This window comes from Balaenoptera musculus, chromosome 17, assembly GCF_009873245.2.
Source record: "Balaenoptera musculus isolate JJ_BM4_2016_0621 chromosome 17, mBalMus1.pri.v3, whole genome shotgun sequence".
NCBI lineage: Eukaryota > Metazoa > Chordata > Mammalia > Artiodactyla > Balaenopteridae > Balaenoptera > Balaenoptera musculus.
In genome coordinates this window covers 78,572,064-78,597,838 of record NC_045801.1, presented here as the reverse complement: position 1 = coordinate 78,597,838, position 25,775 = coordinate 78,572,064, and the positions used below count along the sequence as shown (strand labels likewise).

The window sequence follows — 25,775 nt, the reverse complement described above, 5'->3', positions numbered from 1 at the left end:
TGTTTTAGTAACGAGAAGGAGGGTGGTTCTCCAAACAGAAAATGACTCACGGAGCAGAAGTTAGGTGCTTTAGCAGTGATGTGCTCAGGCCAGGAAAGACTATTTAGTGTCCTGAAACGTGAACTTATCAAACAACACTCCAGTAAAGCTGGGAGAATATGGCTCAATATAAGAAATAGCAGGAAGCAAATGAGAACAGTTTTTTCAAATTCTTTTTCAAATTCTTTTCCCATTTAGGTTATTTCAGAGTATTAGGCAGAGTTCCCTGTGTGATACAGTAGGTCCTTGGTGGTTATCTGTTTTAAAAACAGCAGTGTGTACATGTCAATCCCAAACTCCCAATCTATCCCTCCCCCCAACCCTTCCCCCCCAGTAACCAGAAGTTTGTTCACAAATGAGAACAATTTTAAAGGAATCAATGCCCCTTCTGAATTCTCACCGCCTCTTATGTCTTGCTACCCCACTGATATTTATTTAACAAAGCTATTTTAAAAGTATCAACCTCATCTAAATACAAGATAATGTCACAAATAAGGAATCTGATTAATGCCGGTATAACCAACCTTCTCCGTATAGAACAGTATTATTGAATGAACTCATTAACTTATTCGTTCAAATCTTCATTAAGCACCTATTCTTCTGGAGTAGAGGGAAAAGTGTTTATATAAACAGGTGGGGTCCTGTAGAGTGGAGAGGGGTGTAAGGTGTGTGCCCCTCTCATAGCACAGATACTTCTGTCGAACAAAGCAAAGAGGCGATAAAATGAAAATCTTTGAGAAGAGGGTGCCGCGTTTATTTCTTGGTAAGTTGGGAGAACCATCTGATGGGTTTGATGAGCTCTCTCCTGAAGAAGCACAAACATCAGGGTGTATAGTTTGAGTAGAGAAGAACTCATAATCCTACAAATTCAGGTCAGCTGTGCATTGTGCTGTCACGGCTGACTGTTGTGTCAAGATCCTAACCAATCTCTCTGCTTGGGCGGTTTTTAAGAGTTACAATGAATCAGACTAAATAAGAGCCTTCGGTCATTTGAACATCTGGTTGTACAGAGAGGTCAGGACCGTTCACGTCAGGCACTTTGTCCTGTGCTTATCCAATTCTGGTCTGTTATTTTTATTGGTTTTCATTCGTTTTTGCTGGTTTCTCTCTAGATTCCAGTGTTTCATTATCTGTGGCAGGTTACTGAGGGAATCTGATCTTAGTTTTCCATCAGAGGTAACAGACTACATATTTTGGGGGTACTTTAAATTTTTCGAAAGGTGTACAAGAAGAAAATTCCTTGGAAGAACTACAGAATTCCTGCTTTTAAAGACTTAATTTATACAGTGTGTTTTCAAAGTGAATAATGAGAACGCTCATGAAATGAAGACTTGGCCTCCAAGTAACCTGGATGGGTTTCCTCTCACCTTTTAACTCCTCCTCCCAAGTGTGGTTCCGTGTTCCCAAAGGAAGCTCCCCTAACCCCATAATGTATCACCCTCAACATGCTCTCCCCCTGCTCACTGAAGGCTCCTGCAGGGCCGGGACAATCTCCTCTCTGCTTTCTCCGTAGTCCAGAAGCCCAATGAGAGTGTTGACTATTTGAGGACCACTGACCAATTATTAAGAAAATAGGGAACTGTGATCAAGGCACTGCCTCTGGGACATGAATTTTAGGAAAACAATGGATCAAATATCTAGAGATAAAGCATGAAAGTATCCAGAGCATGTAGCAAAAAGTTATGCTGGTGAAAACATACAGGGTAGATCAACTTGTAAGACTAATAAATGTAATGCTTAAAGTAGATTATTAATATCTGAAAACGAGTGATGTACAGAATAACAATCTTATGAACAGTTTACTTGTGAATTGAGATTAACTTTACAAATTAAAAATAACTGCAAATTAAAAATGGACAAAAAACTTACGTTAACTATTAATAACTATTAATAACCTTAATAACCACTGATGTTAACTCAAAGTGGGGGGGGGAAATTAAAACTTAAGGACTGTCACTGCCAGTTCAGTCATATGTTAAAAATAGAAGAGTGACTGGCATGTTACAAATGCCTAAAGAAACTTAATTGGGCAGTTCTTAAAATGTCATGAAATGAAATTAAAAGGTAATAGAAGAAACATAGTATTATTAATCATGCATGTGCTAAGCAACATGTTGATCTCAAATTAGACAGAGGAGGTGGTGGGGAGTAGAAAGTGGTGGACGATGCTTTAAGTGATCTGCAGGAGGCAAGACGTAAACACAAAGTCAGAGGAGGCTTTCAGCGATCACTGCCATCAATCGTGCCTGGATGTTGATTCACACACCAGACTAGGCATCTCATGGCCGTATTATCTTATTTAAGCCTCACAACAACCTAAGGAGGGTGACATTATTATTCCTAATTTAAGTTGAGCTGGTGCTCAAGACCATGTGCGATGCCAGGGTTTCTCCTGCCGTGTAGCACTGACTAAAATGGCAGGTGGAGCCTGTATGTCTTTCTTTGAGCAAACCCTGGAAAGACCCACGAACTCAAGGAATGAGAACTTCTGTGCTGCATTTAGACTGAAAATAATGGGATAGAATGTTTAGACAATCAGTAATGCGTGCTAAGATTATGGAGACTCTGAAATACAGTAAAAACCATAAAACCATATGTGGGGAAATACAGTGATAAATGACCTGGGAAATGCTTGTTGATAACAGGAGACCCTGAGCCCTGGCCCAAGGCAGCAGGTGTAGAGGGGTGACGCCAACCTGAATTTAAATCCTAACTCTAACATTTGGTAGTTCTGTGATCTCAGGTCTGTATTTAATCTCCCTGATCTTCAGGTTCTTCATCTGTTAAAAAGATACCATAATAGAACCTCCCTCTAGAGCTGTGAGGACTTATGAGATGTCACTCATAAAAGGCATGGCACACAGTACAAATTCTATAAAACGCCATGATCCCCAAAGAGATCAGTTTTCATGCAAAGCCCACAGGTAGGTGGTACCCAATTAATAACCCTGCCTGGTCATGGTGAGGACATGTGTTGGTGAGGCTGATTAAATCTTTGGAAATTTAACAGACCATTGTCTTTGTTAGTGGGAAAATTCATGAAGTATTCATTCAAAAATCTTTGTTGACTTTTTCATTCTATTATTTCTTTGTGCTAGATACTGTTGTAAGTGCTTTATATTTTTATATATTAACTCATTTTGCACAACAATTAAGTGAATCAGGGATTATTAATTTTTCCCATCTTTCAAATGAGGAGATTAAAACACAGAGAAGTCAAATGCATGCCCAGAGTCACCCAGCTCTTGATGAGAAGCCCTGGGAAATTGGACTCTCGCTGCAAGGTCCATGTGTTTAAGCACAGCAACCTTTCATCATCATGAGAGAGGAGATGGAGAAGCAAGGATGGACAAGACAGAAATTATATTCTTGGGATTATATTCTTGGGAGCCAAACCAGAGTCAAGGAAACAGTAAGTGTACAGTGCAATATGAAGCAGTGATCAGCGCTATGGGAAAATACTCTAAAAGATGGGGAGTATTTTAAATTGAAGTAATAATAATCTTTGTTCATTTAAGAAAGAGTACAAGAACTGTGCCTACGTTGAAAAGAGTTAGAGCCCTCTATCCAGAATGTATAAAAAAGATCACAACTCAATAACAGAAGGACAAATTGCTCAATTAAAATTGGGCCAAGGACTTGAACAGACATTTCTCCAAAGAAGACATACAAATGGCCAATAAGCGCATGAAAAGATGCTCAACATCATTAGTCACTAGGGAACTGCAAATCAAAACCACAGTGAGATACCACTTTACACCGACTAGGATGGCTATAATTGGAAGACACATAATAACAAGTGTTGGTGAGGATGTGAAGAAATCGGACCTTCCTACACTGTTGGTGGGAATGTGAAATGGTGCAGCTGTGTTGGAAAAACGTCTGGCAGTTCCTCAAATGGTTAAACATAGGGTTAGTATATAATACAGCAATTCAACCCCTAGGTACATACCCAAGAGAAATAAAAACATATGTCCACACAAAAAACCGTACATGAATGTTCATAGCAGCATTGCTCATAATAGTGGAAAAGTGGAGACAACCCAAATGTCCATAAACTAATGAATGGATAAATAAAATGTGGTCTATCCAATCCACGGAATATTGTTCAGCAATAAAAACGAGTGAAGCACTGATACATGATACAACAGAGATGAGCCTTGAAAATATCATGCTGAGTGAAAGAAAAGTCACATAAGACCACACATGATGCTATTCCATTTATATGAAATTTCCAGAATAGGCCTATCTACGAAAACATAAAGTCAATAAGTGGTTGCCTAGAACTTGGGGCAGAGGGAACATTGGAGGGTGATGGCTAAGGGGTGCAGAGTTTCTTTTGGGGGGAAGGAAAATGTTCTAAAACTGATGCATAACTCTGAATATACTAAAGACTTTTATTGAACTGTAACATTAAATGGGTAAATTGTATGGCATGTGAATTATATCTCAATAAAGCTGTTTTAAAAAACAGATCGAGCCATACAGACCATAGTGAGGAGTCTTTTTTTTGTTTTAAGTGGGATAGGATGCCCTTGGACAGCTGTGAGCAGAGGTGAGAAAGCAGGGAAGTCAGCGTCCAGGCCATGGCGGTCATCTGGGTGTGAGGAGGTGGACCTCCTCTGGGGTGGAGGTGGTAAAGCGACAGACAGCCTTGAAGTTCCATCTTCAGTGTAGATCAAGGAAGAGTACAAAAAGGAGAGCGATAAAGAACAAAAATGGATCTGCTGCCTGCTATGAGACAAACTTATCGCTCCCAATGTCCTCACGAATCCTGGGTGGAGAGAAGCCAACCCCTCCCCTCCCCCTCCCCCTCCCCCTCCCCCTCTGCTCACCTCTTCCTCATCAGCCCCAGACACTCTCCTCTTCCCCTCCCCTTTCCTAATCATCTGCATCTTCTAAGACAGCTCAAAGCCCTAGCTCCTCTGGTTCTCTTCAGTCTTCTGAGTTTCCACGCCAATATCCATTATGCATAACATTTAGGAGTGAAGTAGAACCTGTTGTTTTTAATATGATGTAAATGTAATAATTAATAAAAACTAACATGTTAAAGGCACTTACAGTTTAAAACCATTCCACACACAGTTGAAATAGGACTTTGCTGCCTAACTTTACAGAAAATTTTGGGGGCTACATACTCTGAATGGTCCTAATGTCTCATCCTTACATGCACAGACCTACTTCTATCTGCATCAACTCCTGTCTACTCTGAATGGTCCCAATATCTCATCTCATACATGTACGGACATCCTTTCATTTGCATCCTCTCCTCTCCCCCTTGCTCCGGTTTTAGGGTGAGAGGTTCCCTGCTGCTGCTTTCTCATGGTAGGCTCTCCATTGGGCTCTATTACATTTGCTTCCTACTTGATCTAGTTTGTTTTTCATCCCTATCTTCAAACTTTCCAGCCTTCTGATGTCTTCTGGTTCCTTCTCTTCAGTATATAAACACATTTCTCCCTATATCTTGTTAACTCTGTTCTTCAGAGTCAAACTTCTTAAAATCCCCGGAGGCTTTCTGTTCTCAGCGCACCGTTCCTGCACAGCCCAGGGCCACCTGGCTCCCGGCCTGAGTCAGCTCGAGCGTCTCTGGAAAGACCACCAGTGACCTCTCAGTCAATGCGTCTCATGCTGCATCGTCAGTCTATTTCCTGAGCAAGCCGTTTACGTCCTTGTCTTCCCCGAATCCCAGCTTTCTCCAGCCTTCTCTACATTCCTCCTTTGTTGGCTCCCCCTTTTCCATCTTCCCACCAAACACTGAGATTTCCCGGAGTTGCTAATCTTGATCCTTTTCTTACTCCGCGCGTTCTCCTTGGAAGCCACGTCCAAATGTCCATCCCTCTGTCTCAGATCCCGCCCTTGAATCTCAGATCCACGGATCAATCAGCTGGATACTCGGCATTACCACCTGGCTGGCTTGCATTCAAGATGTACATCAGCTTCTCCTCTAAACAACCTCTTCCTTCTGAGTCTCTTCACCTGGTTACCCAGCCACCTGTAATCCCAGCCACATGGCTGTCATTCATGACTCCTGACCGGTTTTCAAATGTCTGCCCTGGGGCTGCCTCTTGCATAACATGGGCCCCTTGGGACTGTGAACGTCAGTTTGCCCGTGTCACCTGCTATGGTATGAGATCTTACAATACTTGTGTCTGTACCCTCCATGCGTGACAGAGTTGCTGGAACACAGTAGATTCTCAAGAAGTTGGTTGACTGGATGGATTCAAGGCCCTTTAAATGCCTCTTCTATGAAATCTTCCCTGAGGCTACTGCTAGGCAAAGGTGGTCATTCTATTCTTTAGGCCATAACTTTACCTTTTAGGGGAAAATAAAACTGACTGTGCCTGGTGAGGTGCTCTGGCCCACATACAGTAGGGCCGAGTGGCAGAGTGGAGTGACGTGTGGCCGTGGCCTATTTCGTCTTTGCACCGGCCATGGGGAAGCCCCCCATCCCGTGAAAAATGACCCAGCCAAGGTTGCAGGCTTCACCTACACCACCGTGCTTTGCTCTGGCTCATAAAGTCCCTCAGGGCAGGTGCCACGTCTTACATCCACTGTCTATACTTCTGGAACCTTCTAGACAATATTTCTTAGTCAACTGAGAGCCTAAATAACCTGCTCACAGTTTTCTAGTGGCGATATTTACATTTCTTACTTCACTCTCTTGGAAACTATAAATACAAACAATATCTTAAATCATATCCAGCTGGAATAAAATATTTTAATCTCCTGTGAACTTCACGTGGTATCTACAATACCTAGCAAGAGTTCCATTGTGATCGAAACTCTTCATCCTTAGATTCTTTATTTCAACAAACACTTTTGCATTTGAACTCACAATGTTCAAAGTTCCTATGCTAGATACTGAGAAGAATAAAATTATTTTAAATACAGTTTCTCTTCTAAAGGATTTTTGTCAAATATCGTTAACTTGACTCTTTTTACTCAGTATTATATTTTCAACATGGTATTTGCAAAAGATTAAACAGTGTTTTCGGGTTAATCTTCTATAATAGTTTAAGGAAACTGTATGAGTATTATAATAGTAACTGCCTAATTAAGATCTAAAATGCAAAAATAAATACTACAATGAGCCTAAACATATTTGTAATCTGTAATTTATGTTTCCAAACCTTTTTTTAACCAAAGTGAAATCTTCACAAGTCCACAGAGAGAAGGGAGCACAGAGGCTGGCTGTGTAACCCATGCTGCCCAAGGCCACAGAGCCAGGCGGGGTCAGTCGGGCTCTGACCTGCAGCTCTGAGTCCCCGACAGGCTTATCCATATCCCCAGGGGGGGTCTCCTCATCTATGAAAGGGGATGATGGCAGACCTCACCTATCGGCTTTTGCTCTCGCTGTGATTGTGGTTAAAATGAAAAGAATTCATATCTGGACTCAAAATAGTGGCTGGCACCAGGTCAGTGTGGTATTGTTATCATAGCAGAAAAAAATAATGTCTTCCGCTCGACACCAAAATTCTCAGAAGAAGAATGCAACGATCAGGTGTTTCCAAGTATCTGTGCTTACGCTCACAGACCTAAGATTTCTGGCTGTTTGGCAAATGTCTAACTTCGATGTGATGTTTAGTCTCAGAGCTAAAGCTCATACAGTTCTTAGAACAGGCTACTTCTGACACCAAGGTAACTGGCCTGCTAAACATCTATGTCTTAGGTATACCGAAGACATGCTGTCCGTGAACTGTTTTTCAAATCTTGGGATGTTTCCTTATAAAAGTTCATGGAGTTATAGAATTTGAGGAACGAAAAGGACCCCAGTGGACACCAAGCTCAGCCCGGAATGTGACAGATGTTATCAAAATAAAGCAACTGGTCGAGCAAGATCATTCAACCCTTAACCATACTTGGCTGTGAGTAGAGCCCAGAGTCCGTGGGACCCAGTGTCACTTGACACTATGTCGCTGACAATGTTTGTTTTTCCCTAATCTCTGTGCCCAGAGACTGCATAGCAGAGAAAGAAATTAAGAGCATGGATTTGGGGAACAGTTAGATTTGGGCTCAAGCCTCAATCCTGCTGGTGACCTCAGGGAAAGCACCTGAATGTGTCTCAGCTTCATTTGCTTTATCCGCTTAAAAGGGGTACGAAGGGAAATCTTACAAGTATTACATCACATAACGCGCGTAGGGGTTTAACACAGGGCCGGCACAGCACGTGCACTGATGAAGGACAAAGATTGCTATTTTATTACTGTTGTCACGTACATCATCCTTGTTATGAAGAAATTCATGTGCACAATGTTTGTATCAGAAGTTCTTTTTCTTATTGGCCAAACCTAAGAAATAGTTCTTGGGTTGCTGACTTAACAGGTGTGCGTTGAGTGTGAGTGCGTGCGTGTGTTAGGGAGAGGGAAGGACGGAGGTGTGTGTTTCCATCATTTGACAAAGCCAAGTCCTGGGATCGCACGGCTTCTGTCCGTCCCCCTCAGCTCACTTGCAATCTGCTGTGATACGGCCTATATACCATCTCCGACCACAAAACCTGATTGTTGGAATCTCCGGGGTTGACCAGGTTTGATTATGTAGGAACAGTCCCAAGGAAGTAAGTGAAGCAGGCATGGGATGTCACCAAACTTCAACTGTTTATGGGAGCAAAGAAGGGCTACCAGAAGATTCCTGCCACAGGAAATCTAATCAGCCCGTGATTTCCTACAAAAACGCTTGGAAATTTGACCTTCAAACCAAAGATCCACATCAAAATGTACAAACTGTTCTACAATCTGAAATCTATGGCTGGAAGGTAATTCAGCCAAATGCATTTCAGAAAAATAAAACCAGTGGAATATTCTATTAGCTCAAAAGGTCTCGGTGAAATAGATTCCATTTACCTGTGAAAACCAATGCAAGCAATATTCGGAAAGGTTTTTTATTCGTTTGTTTTGTTTAGACTTAGAAACTGCCTTTCAGGAGTGAAAAGGTAGAGCTTTAATCCCTAGGAAAAAAATTCCTAAATACCTCATAGAACTAGGATAATGCTTCATGAAGTCAGAAGCAAAAAAAAAAAAAAGAAAAAAGAAAAGGAAAAAATAACTTCCTCTACCATTAAAAATACCCACCACGGTACCCCGATCTCCATTCTTTCCCTTCCTCAGGCCTGACATTCTGTAGATGACCGCCCTTATTTGTCCCTACATGTTTTCCAAAATATAAAAGTGAAATAGAGTCCCAAGGGCACAGTACTTGAAAGGTTATGAGAGTTGGAGAATTTTAACCATGCCTGCCAAATCAGCAGATGGCTTGTGATTATAATTATATGCATCAATAAAACGAATAATCTTTACAAAATTTGAATTTCTACTAAAGTAAGGGATTTAGTAAGCAGATGCAACAGAATGCATTTTGTTTAACCCTTTTGGTAGACACTGGTATATTTCACACACAAAAAGGTCAAGGGCGCTGTACACAATAGGTTTGCCCCTTTTCTGGAGTAGTCATTTCGTCAGCTTCAATCTTTTCTTGATTTCATTTTCTTCATGAGCATATTTCACCCTCACCCCTTTTTCACCCTTCAGCATAGAAATGTTAAGACTAATTCCCTACCATTGTTTGTTATTTGAAAGAAGAAAATTTAAAAGAGGTAAATACCTTCATTCTAATTCCTACCAAATATGCCACAGAAACGAAAGAGCAAACAGTGGATGCATCTTCCTAGCTGATGGTATTCTTTTACAAATTAGGTTTTCAATAACAAAATTTTTCATTTTTTGTTTTCTTATTCTCTTTGATCTACTTGCCAGGAATGAAAATACTGTTTATTCTATTTAAATAATTAACCATTTCATTTCTGGCTGCTTCTGCCTAACATTGCAAGTCCGGATAACTAAGTTTTGTCCCGTGCCAAGCATGAATTCCCTCATGTAGAAATTGGACACGTATATGACACATCTGAAAAAAAAAAGGGTGAGGCAAGGTTTACACACTGGCCTTGAGCCATGTTTCCTTCATGAGGAAAAACTCAAAATTTAGGAAATTAAATTAAACTACCTATGTTACTTGTAAATTTCGGAAAAGGTGGAGAAAATGTACCATCCATATTGGTATACTTATTTGGCAATGAAATCATGATGTAAATATTTTCTCATGGAAATACCAAGTGTAACTCTTCATCCTAATAGCATATCAATTAATAGGTATTTTACTCTGATAAACCAACAAATATAATATTTAGGAATATTTGGAGAACATATATTGTGCAAGTACCTCTATACCTTCATATTTACACTAAGTCAAATAAATTAAAATGCTCTGATTTTAAAAGCTATTATACTTTTGTAGTTAATACTACTTAGTAGTATAAATAAGTCACTAGTAAGGCTTTGAACGCATTCACATTTCTGAGGTTGACGCAATTTACCTGTGGATATGAGATACATGAGATCAGAAATTCTTCTTAGCAACAAAATTCTCACAAAGTTGCAACTTAAATGTACAGGTCAAACCCTATCAGAACAAATATTCTTACAATCAGAATCTGAAGAGTTAAACCAAGAAAGTAACAAATTCGTACCTGAAAGCTTATAAATTTGATGCTACATTTGACAAAACACTGTTCAAATACTTGTAAGGACACTCGGGTGTCTCTTAGAGTTCACTGGAATGAAATTTTAAAATATTTAGCCGTCAACTAGTTTCAAGTTTCTTTAAATAGTTAATAGAATAAAATATTTTCCAATCACAATGTCCTTGAAAAAGAAAATGTTTTTTTACCAAGTCAAAGTATCAATTAAAAGAAACAATCTAAGTCAAAACCTTATGAAATAAATCTCAAAGGGACAAAAAATAAAGATACTAATTTTAAAAAATGAGGAGTGAACCTAATAGTAGTAGATAAAGACCTTTGCTGTAACGAAATATTTAAATTATGGATATTCCGTTTTGAAATGAAATGAATTTCAATTTCACTGAAATGAAATTCAGTGTTTCTGCTTATAGAAAGTTGAAGTTGAAATGTAATGAAATTTTAGCATACACTTGATTGCTGTTAATAAAGCTATGCATAATCAATCTAATCACATATATCAATATACATTTGGTATTTTTAACTTGTTACCTTAGACTTGATACGAGCACGCAGCCATGTAAAATGGTTTTCACAGTCTTTCAAGGAACCTCACAAAATTGAGGGCTCTGAAAGTAAAACATGAGAAAGAGTTCTGTAAGCGTGAGGCAAACGTGGAAGCGTCTTCACCTGATATTGGCAGGGCCACTCACTGGTTCGAGCGCCAAGGGAAAGTTAAAGCAGCAAAAGCTTTTTAAATACTTACATTATCTTATTTAGTTTTCACAGAAGTTGTAAGGCAAGATTTATCCACCCTGGCTCCCATCTAACAGACCAGAAAACTGAGGCCCAGAAAAGTTCAATAACTATCCAGGACCACAGATTTGGTCAATGGAAGAGCCAGGTTTCAAACATATGAACTCGGGAAGGGAGTGGGGTAGATTCTCTGGTCACTTTGTGTCACTCACATGACACTTATATAACGACGGCCTTACCTCTAGGAAACGTGTCATAGTTCTGCTTAGATGGTGGGTAGTTAGGGCTGCAAATGAGCTCCCTGTACTACCCACAGCAAGTCATACAATCTTTTGAACTTATAACTCTTATTTCTCAAATAAACCAATCTGAATAAAAGTTCAGTAATGAAGTTTCCTTCTGTTAACAGAAATGAAGTTCCTCACACTTCTTTGAAGAAGCAAGTTATACAGCAGATAAAACCATTTTCTTCGGGTATTTTCAGTTAAATTTTTAAAAACCTCTTTCCAATTCAAGACTAATACTGGTGAAAACAAGTTCACATAAAGCAAAAGTAAGGATCTGTGCCCTCTGACCTTAATTATAACACAGCCCGATTTTGTTTTGAAGAGTGACAATCATATTTCTGTGAAAGTAATCCCACTCAGTTTTATCCACAGTGATGCAACTAACAGACTTGGGCCAAGATTGCCCACCGTTTGCTGGACTGAAGGGCAGCAGTCAAATACGTACAGCCATCCGAAAGGATTGTGTGTTTTCTGAACATTTCACTCCTGTAGTAACATGATGAACATGAGCAACCACAGAAAAAATAAATTATACTTCACAAGATTCAGATTTAAATTGTTCAGCACAGAGAGAGAACCTCATGCACCTAGAACGCCCAGAAGAATGACCTAGTTGCATAACTCTGCCTTAAACCAAAATTGTTAGGTTGTAAGAGTAGCCACTTTCAGACAGCTTGCTTTTTCCACGAGTTCTGTCCCATTAGAGGCCTGGTGATGAGATGACATATTAGGAAAATCTGAATTAAGTAAAATCAAAGTATCTCTCCCCTACATATAGTTTACTTGAAAGAACAAGATGCAATTATACCACTTTCTTCACAAAATCTATTTCCCTCTAAATTCTGGTTACTATAAAAATAATACTTAGAGTTTGTAATACATAATATGTGTTATATACTCTACACATACAGTCTTAAATGACTTATATAAAGAAAATGAATGTTGGGAACACATTTGGAAGGAGAAAAGTACTTCAAGACAAAATAATTAAAAAAGTACGTGACCTCTGGTCACCCAGACCATATTATGAACTATTATGAATCTCCCATGAATACCAGTAGCAAGCAACTTATTCTGTATCATAATATTTCCATATTCTTACATAAATAAAATGTTTCAGGGCAAGTAATGCAAGTTTGCAAACTGGTTTCTATGTAATATGGAGAGTTTTAATTCATGAACAGATGACATGCCATTCTGATATTAAATGACAGTGTCTTCAAAAATTGAATCCTGACATGGATATTATGAATCCATCTATTTTAAAACAGCACACTTAACAATACTTTAAAAAATGTTTTCAATGAGAGTGTCAGAGTTTATTAAACCGTTGACAATCCACTGAGCTGACGGTTCTTAGAATAAAATATTGAATTTACCTGAATGTCGTGGAACAATATCATTCTCTCTTGAACTAAATAGCCTCTGAGTACACACGTCTAAGGCAGAAAGACATTTCAGCAAGGCAAATAAGACTTTCTGGCAACTTCCTGTTGCCATATTTCTCTAAAAGGATCCTGCAACGTTATAGTTCAATACTAAATGCATTTTTCAAGGAACACAGTACCCCCGTGCTGCTCAGTGTCAGATAGCTTTGATTTTTTTCCCCAAGTCCAGCAAGCAAATAACCACTAATCCTACTCAACATTACAGAGTCACAGCAATGATTTTATTTGCAGATTCAAGAGAACTGGAACGCACAAAAAAAGAGGAGCTTTTATCTCCTTGTTTTGTTGTGTCTGATTGATTGATTTTTAAGATACTGATCGAGGAAACGGTTGTCCCACATCTGTTAAATACATACTAGTGGAGGGGACAATTTTATATTAACAAGAAAGAACTTCACTGCACCCATTCATACCCCAGTTTCTGTTGTCTCCTAAAAGCAGTAGGACTAACTAAAATCAGAGTTACCTCATGCATTTGAAAGTTTTTCAGAGCTGCACACACACCTGAATGATCGTCATTCGGCAGAAGCCCCCTTTCTCCAGCAAATAGCCCACCTCTCCAATTCAAGTTCCCTTGCATTTTGGAGTACACTCGACTTTGAAATGTAAAAACTTTTATGAAATGGCAAAATGAAACAACCATAACAGCAACATAAGAGCTTTGATCACTGAAGCAGTATTTCCAGAAGTGATAGCAAAATCCCTTCATTCTGACCTACTTGTCGAGAATCGGACTTGCATCGCCACGGTTAGGCTAAGATTTGTTCTACTTTCTCCCTGGGGCTTAATTGCCAGACTGACTTACCCGTACCTCCTAGCCTTTGTTCTGCCTCTCACGATGACCTCAGGGAAGCAGTGATGTAGAATAAAGCAGGGGTGGGCTAGGGTAGTCCAGTGTTTGTGTCGTTGTGTGGTGTGCAGGGACACTCTGTGATACTCTAGTGAGCTGCTAAGCTTTTTTTGTAGGCTTTGTGTCATTTACTTAACGACCAATCTCATTAGCTGCCAGGGTACAATGGGCTGATGCATTTTCTATGTACATACTCTACACAGTGACCCTCAAGGTTGCCGAAGGTCTATTTAATCAGTCAAATGCTGAATATATTTGCAGTAAATCACTAAAAAAAAGGAGAGAGAAAAAAATATGAGACTCCCGAGGTATCTTACACGCTTCCTATTTAAGGGTGGTTACTCGCAGGTAATAAAATGCATGCATCTTTAGCCAAAACAAGGGCAGAGCAGGCGGAGAGGAATTCTCTAGTTGGCATGGGTGACCTTAATTTTTTTAAAACCGAACTTTCAGCATCAAAGATATTGTCTCTGAGCAAGGAACCCGGATTTGAAATTTAATTTCTGTCTTAGTTTAATCTTATTAGCAAAACCAAAAAGCGCCGCATCCTCTAGCAGTTTCTCCTGACTCCGAAGTTGCCCCCCGCCCCAGTCCTACCCGCTGCCCGAGCAGCCTTGGAACTGGCAAAGTTACGTTCCTGCCCTCTTTCCGTGACAAGGTAAAAACCCTTTTAACTCTTATGAAAAATGAAATGCTGACAGCACGGGGAATGACGACAGCTGTCCATAAGTATCAGGGAGAGCTCTATTGTCCAGGCAGTCGCTGGATAAAATGAACCCTTTACAGCAGAGGCTGTTCAGCTTGGCTAAAGAGTATGGGGAGAAGCGGAGGAGGTCACTGGAGATTTCGCACACTAATTTAATCTGGGAAAAGGACAGCCTCTGCATCTCCCCTGAACAGACTGGCAGCAATCTGGGCCCCGCAGAACTATCTCCTTTTGCCTGTGCTCTATTTATTCCTTATCTCTGTTTACCAACCGCTAGGTCCCTTTCATTCACACCACGAGGCCGTTTTTCCTACTATCAGTCAGCAGCTGACACTGTGGAAGAGCCTCAAAGGCAAAAAAAAAAAAAAAGAAAAAAAGAAAAAAGAAAAAAGATCAAAACTAAACCAAAGCTGTATAAACAATGCAACAGTACAAGTAAATGCATAAACCCTGATTCTTAACCCAACCCACAGGGTGCAAACAAACCCACCACAGTGAGCCATGACCACAGAGAAAGAAAAGTCCAAAACCATTCATGAAATCACCATCCGAAAAGAAGGGTTCGAAGGGAGCTGGCTGCTAAATCAGGTCAGGGGCGTTCTTACCTCTATCGTAGTCAATTGACTAGCAACCAGGACACATTTACCTTGCCGAGGAAGGTGAGCTATACACGTGTAAGGGGAAACTCAATCTTATTAAGATGCCAGCAGATTAAAAAAAAATCCACCAATACGATTATAAGTTAAAGGGAATTCAACAACATTAACTTTTTCAATACCTCATCGTGTTGGTTAAATTTAAACAATTCAAGAAGCTGGGCATGAAACCTCTACCATTTTTATATAAAGATACTAAAAAGTCCCATGCAATCCAGCCAACCAGATCTTTTTTCCATGTCCTATGTCAACGTGATTAACATAGAAAAGGAGTTGGGGAAAGACAACGTCAAGTACAACTTTTTATCTTTTGAAGTCCTCTACAGCGTGTGGGTGAAAACAGAGGCTGGAGTAACTAGTTTGAAGTGTAGAAAGAGGAGAAAACAAAACAAGTGTTATTTTGAACCTTGCAACTTCTGAGTAAATATGAATTCTGAATCTGAAGTAGGCTTTATCTGCATTCATCTCGAGTACTAAATAAGTTTGAATATTTCGACAAAGGGGAGGATGTCATTTAATATTAGTAGTTCATTGAAGTGATTCAGGATATATATGATTTAGAGTAGGGATACGTATATATCGTAAGCATAGATACACACACTGCTACCCACATACACAAACACAAAATGAGAACGTGTATAATTTGTAATGCTACAGTTCCCTGGATTAAAAATCGTGACTCACTTTAAATTTCCCTGATTTTTTTTTATCATTGAAATGATTGGAAATGATTGGTTATTATCATAAAAATCAACACCGTATTGACTCAGTCACTAAGACCTTTAGTAAAAAAGGGAAGACAAAATGTAGCTCATTATCTAGGATGATCAATTGGACCAGATTTCAGTTTGTGTTTTCACCTATATGCATTATGAGCAATGAAGTCTTTACTACTTTGGATCCTTTTTTCCAAATGAATTAATGAATTAAATTTATCCTTTCACCAGCTGCTAGGCAGCAGATGGAACCATTTCTGAAGCCTTGTTGAATTCAATCCATAAAACTCATTTCCTAGGATTAGCAGTCCAAAGTTTCTTTTAATGTTTATATACCGCTTGGGATTTTGCATTTCATGATGTTAAACTTTCAATTTAACTCTTCTTTTTGCACTTCATATCAAACAATTATGATCTTTTGGATTTCTATAGCAGACATGGCAGGTCACATAAGGACAAGAATTAATTTCAAGAGCAATAAAGTCATACAAGTTACATTTTTTGATGTTTGTTCGCATTGCCCTACTACCATGGAAACTATTTGCACTGTGGTTTTCTATTAATGTCAACCTAAATAATTACATATCTAATAGCCTGTGATTTTTGTTTATTTACTCATAAATACTTTAAAGCTGCAACCAGAAACATTCATTAACATTATGGAAGCTTAAAGTTTTGCAATTGAATTGTAAGCATAAGATTGTTACATTACCTGCGAATAACTACTGTATATGCCCAGTTAATTTATCTAATAAGAATTTAATCCTGACCTTTTAAAATGGTAATAAAGCCAATTACACAGAGTATGCAGATATGCATTTTATAAATCTAACTTTTTAAAAAGCATGCTACCATGGACAGCTCCTGGTGTTTTCTATTCTTTTCTAGTTAATTTGCACTTAAAATGTCTAAGTTAAGAAGAACCAGGAAACTTTAAATCCTACTGGCTGATGTTATAGCAGAATACTAATGGCCACTCTTAAAAAGGAAAAAAAGGACTCCTTTAAACGTAACTAAATTAGAATCTCCATAAAAGTTCCAGTGTACTTTGAAAGGTTTTAAATACAACTACCTTATGCTCTCCAAGGTACAGTATATCCAAATTTAAAATATAAAAGCTTTTAAGCTTAAAATGATGCTGCTTCTATAACATAAATACAACTAAAAAAGAGTGAATCACTCTTATGTGCAACAGTGATTTCCGCTAATTTGGCACAAGAAATCTATAGTAATCTAATATTAGAGTAAGCCAAGAAGGCCACAATAATCACCACTGAGTAACTGAATATTTAGAATAAGGAGAAAAGAGATCACTGGTAATCTTAGGTTACACACATAAAAGTAGGATAATATGCAGATGATATTTGCAAGGGGAACAAAAGTTAGGGAAAGTAATTTCAGTTTTATTTTAGACTATGAATCTGATTATTCCCTGGACCTTATTTATTTTTTCCCTAACATAAAGACAATGTACACAATTATGTTTAAGGTTTCTTCATCGATTTTTTTGCCTTGAGTTTATGGGATTTTGCAGTGCTAGTTATGGCATAAGAGTTGGTATAACTTTTCTGACAATAAGCCACTTTCTTTTAGAAAAAAATACTGAAGACGTTATTTTACACCCTTTGCCTATTAGCTGCTTTGTTCTTTGAAACTGAAAAAAAAGCTCAGTATACCCCTTTAGGAGACTTCTATGATTTCCACATGTATCAAACCAAAGCATGTTTAATAAATGCCTTGTGAGGATGAAAGGAATATGAGGCCAAGTACTGTTTAGCAAGGTATTTGAAATTTTTCTCTGTCCTTTAGTAATATTTCACTGAACTCATCCTTCAGCAAAATGTTGTTCAAGGTTCATTTTAAGTCTTTCTCCTTCTTCAGCCTTTTCTAATATCACTCTTTAACTTTCTGAAGAGCCTCCTGACATCTGAATTTATCAAAAAATGAACTGTATCATTTTTTAAGACCCCTCTGATTCAATTCTCTAAATATTTAAAGACAAGATTATGAATACCATACTTATCATTTTAAATATCTTTGGAACTTCCCACAAACTCTTTCCCTTATGTGTAGCCATGACCAGAATTTCGACTTTCCAAAAAGAATATATGAAACATCTTTTTGATATGGTTATTTGTTTATAAAAATAATCTATATTGTTGTGTTGATAACCCCCTTCCCCCACCCCGAAAAGATTTCCTCTACCCTAGTGAGCTGTCAGATTTGGGATCTCAATGGTAGCTTTTGTGATCTCAGAAATTATTTCCACTTTACTTTGTTTCAGAGAAAAAAGTGTACTAAGTATAATTTCGTATCAAATATTCTCTGTTGTAAATTTGCACATTTCAAAAAATGTGTATGAACACAGGCATTATTGGTGCAGTATAAATGCAACTGCACCAAGACATTTTATTCTGAAATCCTTCTCAGTGAAGATACAACAATCCTTTTTGCAAAAATTTAAGAAAGAGAGACAGAAAGAGCATTTAAAATAATGACCAAGCATATACCACAGGAGAAACCAGAAAACAGAAGTTCAAAACAAACATCAGAAAAACCGTCTACATACTTCTAAACTTCAACCTTTAGTGCTCTCATTTTTTTTTCCCCCCAGAAACAAAACTCAATATGACGACCTAAGACACAAAAACTTACTACAAGGCTGAGTGACTTAAACCTCCGTGCGAGCAGTACGCGGTTCCAAAGTTTTCAACTTACTTTTTTGTTCGTTTCCAAAACTTATATTTCTCTCCTCCCTTGTGTGCTGAACGGAAGCACTAAAGCTGTTTCTTTGAAAGGTAGTTCCCATGATATGACATCCAGTGCCTTTGACTGCTCAGAGATAAGCACCTGCCTTGTGTCCTCTCTTTACGTCACACCTCCCTATTCAGACCTTCTCAATATGATTCACATTTGCACATCAACAGCCTCATGCGCATACACAGATTTTTTTTCGGCTCTGGGCCCAAAACTTTCACTTTAATTTTCATCACATGATTGCCGTGGCATATGTCCTTCCAAACCTCCCATATATCAGTCATCATGCAAATGAGATGAGAGTATCACTCCTCGGCAGCAGATGGCCAGGAATGATAACAATGGCTCAACAGAGGGGATTCAATGTCCCTGACTTTATCGCCACGGCAACAACAACCTAAAATATATGTAATGGAAGTGGTGCTTATTAATTTTGCAGGCTCGAGTGTTCTGATTTTGTGAGTGAATGGGCTGAGTTAAAAAGGGGGCTGTGTCCTCCTGCCTTTAGAAGACTATCTATAAAAGCCAGGGACCTGGAAATTATTTTCAGTGACTAAGAAGGCAACAGCCTAGCAATTATTTGAGTAATTAGGTGTAATTCCTCCCTGTAGGCCTTGTACCCTCCTGCGCTTGCTTCACAGAAGCTCACGAATTAGACAGGCACAGATACTGAAAAGAAAAGTGCCTCAAGATACAGCGGGAGAGCTTGCAGGAGCTCTGTCACTTGGCCTCCACCAGGCTTGGTAAACACAAGCCCCAAGCTATAAGTAAATAGAGGCCCCACTTCACAAACACAGACCAATTAAAATGACAAAGGCGACCACACTTCTGGGTGGAGCTTAGGAAAGCTTGATGCGGCATGGGGCTCCCACACAGAATGGTCTCCGGCTCCGAGCCCCGGCGCCCCATCCCTGCATCCCCATCCCTGCCCCTCACGCTGGACCCTGGCTTCACTTCCCTCTGCAGGTCGTGCCCAGCTCACCAGGGAATTTTTTCACGTGGCTCTTTTCACCCCTGACTCCTAGCGGATCCTTGATCTGCTTCTCACTCCTAACCGTATTAAAGAAATGAAATCATGGGAAGGAAAAAAAAAAACCAATCAATCCTTCAAAAATGTGCAGCAAGCCCTTTTACACTGGCAAGGGCAGACCCCCAAACGGTCAAGACAAGTGGGAGCTTTTAGGAAATGGGACCAAAAATCGAGAGGAAAATCTGGCTTCCAGATGTTTACTTGGAAACTATTTTTTGAAACACCCTTGGCAGTATTTTCCCACTAACCAATAACATAATGACGATTTCACTTTTTGTTTGTTTGTTTGTAGGGCTGAACCACATAGCAACATTTTGAAAAGTTTGAGTCGATTTATTTTTCAAAGAAAAACCACCATGGCAGTAGCATCTATGACAGCAAACTAGATTCTGTGTCCATAATGGGAAAAAAAAGACATTAATAAGAATTTATTGCCTTAGAAGAGGATAACTTTAAAAAAATTTTTTTAAAAGAATTAAAACTTTCTCACATCCTTTCAACATTGAACAAACCTCACAGACACTGTGCTAGGCTCTCTGAACAGATGAGGGATATGAGATAAAGGACCTTAGTCTTCTCCTCCAGCAGGACCTTAATGAATTGTTTGAGACCCTTTCCCCCCCGCTGTTCTGTGTCTCGGTTTCCCGAGAGGCACCGGAATCCTGCCCCCTTCCCCGGCCCCAGACCTGGAGCCCAGGCCCAGGATAGGACTCCTCCAGCCTCCAACTCTCTGTTCACCGAAACAAAGCAGCCTACCACTTGCTTGGATCGGGTACGATATTAAATGCGTTACAACCTGAGTGTGTGGGGTTGCGGTTTATGCTTAGATTCACTGGTCTTCTGAGCGTGTGGGCTATCAGTTCATCCATGTTTTGCAACACTTTGGCATTGTAAATAATCTGATTGCCTAGTGCAAAATTTCATCGTGCTATTTAATCCTCCAACGCAAGGACAAATTAGGAGCAGCGGATGTCCACTCTGAAAATCTCCACCCTGGGAGTGTAGGGTGCTCTAACCCGGCTCTTTGAAATGAGTTCCTTTCCTGAGCGGTCACCCATACCATCAGTGAACCTGCACAAGATGCAAATGTTTGCAGTGTAGTAACAACATGGATTTCTAGCTGACAGACCAGGCACTTGATCAATTTCAGTGACTTTACTGATACTATTGACACTGAAATAAACAATCACCTACTATTGAAAAATTTTTCAAGAACAGCTTTATTGAAATATAAATGACACACTGAATTAGTTACCCATTGAAAGTATACAATTTAATGGTGTTCATTTTGTTCATAGTTGTGCAACCATTATCACAATTTTAGTGCACTTTCATCACCTCAAAAAGAAATGCCATAACCATTAGCAATCCCTCGCCATTCACCCCTCTCCCCCCATCAGCCAATCTAACTCCCTCCTTCAGGCCCAGATAACCACTAATCTATTTCCTGTCACTATGAATTTGCCTATTTTGGACATTTCATAATAATAGTACAATATCTTGTCCTTTGTTACTGGCTTCTTTCACTTGGCATATTTTCAAGGTTCATCCGTGTCATGGCATGTATAAGGACATTTTTCTTTACTACTGAGTGCTGGTTCACTGTTTGGATATACCACATTTTATTTATCCCTTCACCAGCTGATGGACAGCTATGAATAGTGCTGCTATAAACATTCATATACAAGTTTTTGCGTGGAGGTATATTTTCATTTCTCCTGGGTGTACTCCTCGGAGAGGAATTACTAGGTCATTTGCTAACCCTACCTTCTGAATTGTTTTCCAAAGCAGCCACACCACTTTACATTCCCATTGGCAGTACACGAGGCTTCTAATTTCTCCACATCTTCACCAACACTTGTTATTATCTATCCATCTTTTTTTTCTCACGGCCATCCTGGGGCATGTGAATGTTATCTAATGGTTTTGATTTGCATTTCCCTAATGACTAATGGTACTGAGAATCTTTTCATGTGCTTATTGGTTATTTGAAATCTTTTATGGAGTACTGTCTATTCAGATCTTTTGCCCATTTTTACATTGGGTCGCTTGTATTTTTATTATTGAGTTGTAAGAATTCTTTATATGTGTATCCTAGATACAAGTCCCTTATCTGATATATAACTGGCAAAACTTTTCTCCTGTTGTATGGGTTGTTTTTTTACTTTCTTGATTTTGTCCTTCAAAGCACAAAGGTTTTTAATTTTGATCTATGTGTTTCTTTGATTACTTCTGCTTTGGTGTCATATCTAAGAAACTATTGCCAAATTCAAGGTCACAAAGATTACATCTATGTTTTCTCCTGAGAGTTTTATAGTTTGAGCCCTTACATTTAGCTTTTTGATTCACTTTGAGTTAATTTTTGTATATGGCGTGAAAAAGGGGTCCAACTGCATTCTTTTGCATGTGAATATCCTGCTGTCCAAGCATCTTTGTTGACAAGAATATGTTTTCCCCGTTGAATTGTCTTGGCACCCTTGTTGAAATCAATTTACCATAGAGGTGGAGATTTATTTCTAGACTCTCTATTCTAGTCTATTGAGCTATATGTCTCTATTTACACCAATGCCACACTTGCTTGATCACCGTAGCTTTGGAGCAAGTTTTGAAATTGGGATGTGTGAGTCCCCCAACTTTTTTCTTATCCAAGACTGTTTGGCTATTATGGATCCCTTGAATTTCCATATGAAACTTAGGATCAACTTGTCAATTTCTGCAAAGAAACCAGCTGGGATTTTAATAGGGAATGTGTTGGACCTGCAGATCACTTTGGTTAGTATTGCCACCTTAACAATATTGAAACTTCTAATCCATGAACATGCCGTTTCATTTATTTAGGTCTTCTTTAATTTCTTTCAACAATGTTTTATAGTGTTCAAAGTTTTACACTTGTCTTGCTAATTTTATTCCTAAGTATTTTATTCTTTTTGATACTATTGTAAGTAAAATTATTTTCTTACTTTCTTGTTTGTTTATTGCTACTGTGTAGAAATACAATTGATTTTTATATGTTTATGTTGTAACTTGAAACCTTACTGAACTTGCTTGTTAGCTCTAATAGTTTTTTTAGTGGATTCCTTAGTATTTTCTGTATACAAATCTAAATACTGCATCACGTCATCTGCAAATGGAAATAGTTTTACTACTTCCTTTAAACCTCCAGTACAGAACAGAAGTGGAAAGAGCAGACACCATTGTTCTGTTCCCGATCTTAGAAGGTAAGAATTCAATCTTTCACACTATGCATGATGTGAGCTAATTCTGGAATTTGGAAAGCTCAGTTTAAAAACATTTTAAGCATAAAAGCCAATGTCTACCTGGGACAGTAAACTGCCCTATATTGGTGTAACTCCTGGGGAGACCAGAAAGAAATCCCCCAGCTCTACAGTTTTACAAGTACCTGGTATGCGATTTGTCATGGTGCTTACTGCCTCCTAAAGTGGAGTGTGGTCTGACACAGGGGATTCAGTCCTTCCAGTTTGGTCTGCCTTGGTGGCTCAGAGCAGCCCCAAGGAAATCAGTAACAGCCTGCCAGAGCTAAGTGCCAGCGTGTCCTTTGAAGTCTCTCAGGTTCTGGTAGTAACGGTCACCTGGACCCCAAGTTCAGTGATGTTGTAGAGGCCAAACTATAGGTTCAACTTCTAGGTCTTCACCTTTCATGTCAACATCTGTGAACACACTGTCAAGGTCAGGTGTAGGTGGCACACCTATATTCCACCTGCTGCCTGGGGTTAAACCAAACTGCCTCAGTCATAAGGCTACGGCCCCATCCAGCTCACATTTTCCATTTTTAACCCCTACAGATGGACTCTGAGAATTTCCTGTACCTATTTGCAAAAGTAGACATATTTGTAGCCAGTAAAACGTAGCAAATTGAATCCGATATGGGAAAATTATAGAATCAAATGACATTTTGATAATAAATGAAAGATAAGACACCCCCAATGCAGCTACGTATTAGCTCAAATTATAATGAGGATGATATTACCCACAGTGATAGTAGCTAACATTTGACTTAGTGCTTATCTTCTGGAAGGCACTGCTCTAAGTGCTTTTCACAGGCTAATTTGGAAGCTGAACCCTAAAATCTCATAAATTTCCCAAATAGGTTCTGCTAGTAAAGCTGCTGACCCAGGCCTCAAGCTCAGGTGGTCTGCGGCCAGGGCCCCTTTCTCAACCACCAGGCAGTTCTGCCAGCCTCACTCTTGTCCACACATCATATCCGATCAGGGAAAACCACCAGGAATCTGATGGGGAAACTCTCCAGTGAATTTTTTTTCCCTTCATCTTTTGGCATTTTTATAAGAAATGGACAACAGTGTAAAAGGTTTCCAATGCTCCATTTTCTGATCTTTCACAAAGCTGTTCTCATTCAGGAAAATGAAGATTTTTCAAGCAAAACTGATGGAGTCAATAAGAAATTTTAAAGATCTTTCTTTTGTCAGGTGATGCTTTTCATCAGGAACCACAGGAACACTGATGTACAGTTAAGATACAGTGAGGAGTAAAATCTTTGCTGAGAATCTTGGTACATGTACCTTTACTTCTGTACTTGTATGTGTATCTTTGCCTATATCTATGCCCACACCTATGTCTATATTTGTCTCTATCTATTATGTCTGTATCTATATATTTGCAATATGGCCTTGACATCAGATAGATATAGTTTTGCTTCATCCCCAGGCAGCTGAATTGCATTTGGTCCATGGTGGGCAGCTCACTCACTCACTCTGCCTTGTGACAGGCTGCATCACTCAGCTGCATGAAATCCGTGTTAAGATCCTTGTACCTACTTCACACGTGGTGACATGGTGGCCTTGGATCATGGACTTGAGGGATCTGAACAGGGTCGCCATGGTGATGTGCTCATCCCAGTCGTCCCTCCACACCCTGCTGATTCTGGATCACATTCCTGCAGCTGGAGGTCCAGCTCTGTGCATGCACTGAGCACACGCAACTCATTCTAGGTGTGTGGGCCCTTATTCTCATTTCTCTGCACAACCCCTCCTCCTCCTACACACACACACACACACACACACACACACACACTCACACACAGCAGTTATTCTATTTAGATAGATTTGGGCTTAAACAAGTGTCTTAGCTCAGGGTGCTATAACCAAATACCACAGACTAGGCAGCGTTAACAGCAGACATTTACTTCCCACAGTCCTGGAGGCTGGTAAGTCCAAGATCAGGGTGATTCCATTCCTGTTAATAACTCTCTTCCTGGCTTGCAGATGGCTGTTTTCTCACTGTGTCTTCACATGGTGGAGAGAGAGAGCTCTGGTCTCTTCTTCTCCTTATAAGGGCGCTAATCCCCCCATGGGGGCCCCACCCTCAAGACCTCACCTAAATTTAATTACCTCCCAAAGGCCCCACCTCCAAATACCATCACAATGGGGGTAGAGGCTTCAACATATTAATTTAGGGAAGACATAAACATTCAGTCCATAACAACTAGCTTGTTCCCCTCTTCCCAGAAAGGCAAATCAGGCCCATTATGATTCCACTTAGGAAAAACCCTGCATTTTCTAGACTTCCTAGTTTCCACCTCACTGTGATTTGATGTAGTAGACCACAAGGTCTCCAAACAAAGGATTCTCTATGGTTTCTACAATTCATTTTGTAAATGTGTTTGGAATAAGTGTCTTCATGACTGAACAGTTAGCATTTAAAACAACAAAAAGAAAAGAGCAGAAGAGGAAGGATGATTTCAGAATGGCCCAAGCAAACAAACAAGCCTGCTGGCTAACACTCTGAATGTCCTGAATGGCGGGGGAGGCCAGCACGGTGCTCTGGAGGCCCAGCTGCTGCCACTGACTTTTAAAGAGGTGAGAAGAGAAAACACATCTAAATAAATCAGTTGCAAAGACTTTAAGAATGTTGAACGTGTTTCCAGAGATCACACGATATTTTTCTTACCCTTTTCTGAACAGACAAAGATATGACCAGAGACTATTCTGGACCCCATCCTAGGAACAAGGCAAGGATGACAAATGATATGACTTGGGGCCATC

At 39.4% G+C, this 25,775-nt stretch overlaps 1 protein-coding gene across 1 annotated transcript in view; it reads right to left on the bottom strand.

The window, feature by feature from the left end:
- The window catches only part of ST18 (ST18 C2H2C-type zinc finger transcription factor), a 122,941-nt gene extending 111,799 nt beyond the window's left edge, over positions 1-11,142 (bottom strand). Inside the window, exon 1 of the mRNA XM_036830787.1 lies at positions 11,102-11,142. The gene's annotated coding sequence lies outside the window, so the exon portion shown is untranslated. The remainder of the gene's footprint in view (positions 1-11,101) is intronic.
- Positions 11,143-25,775: the final 14,633 nt, after the last annotated feature.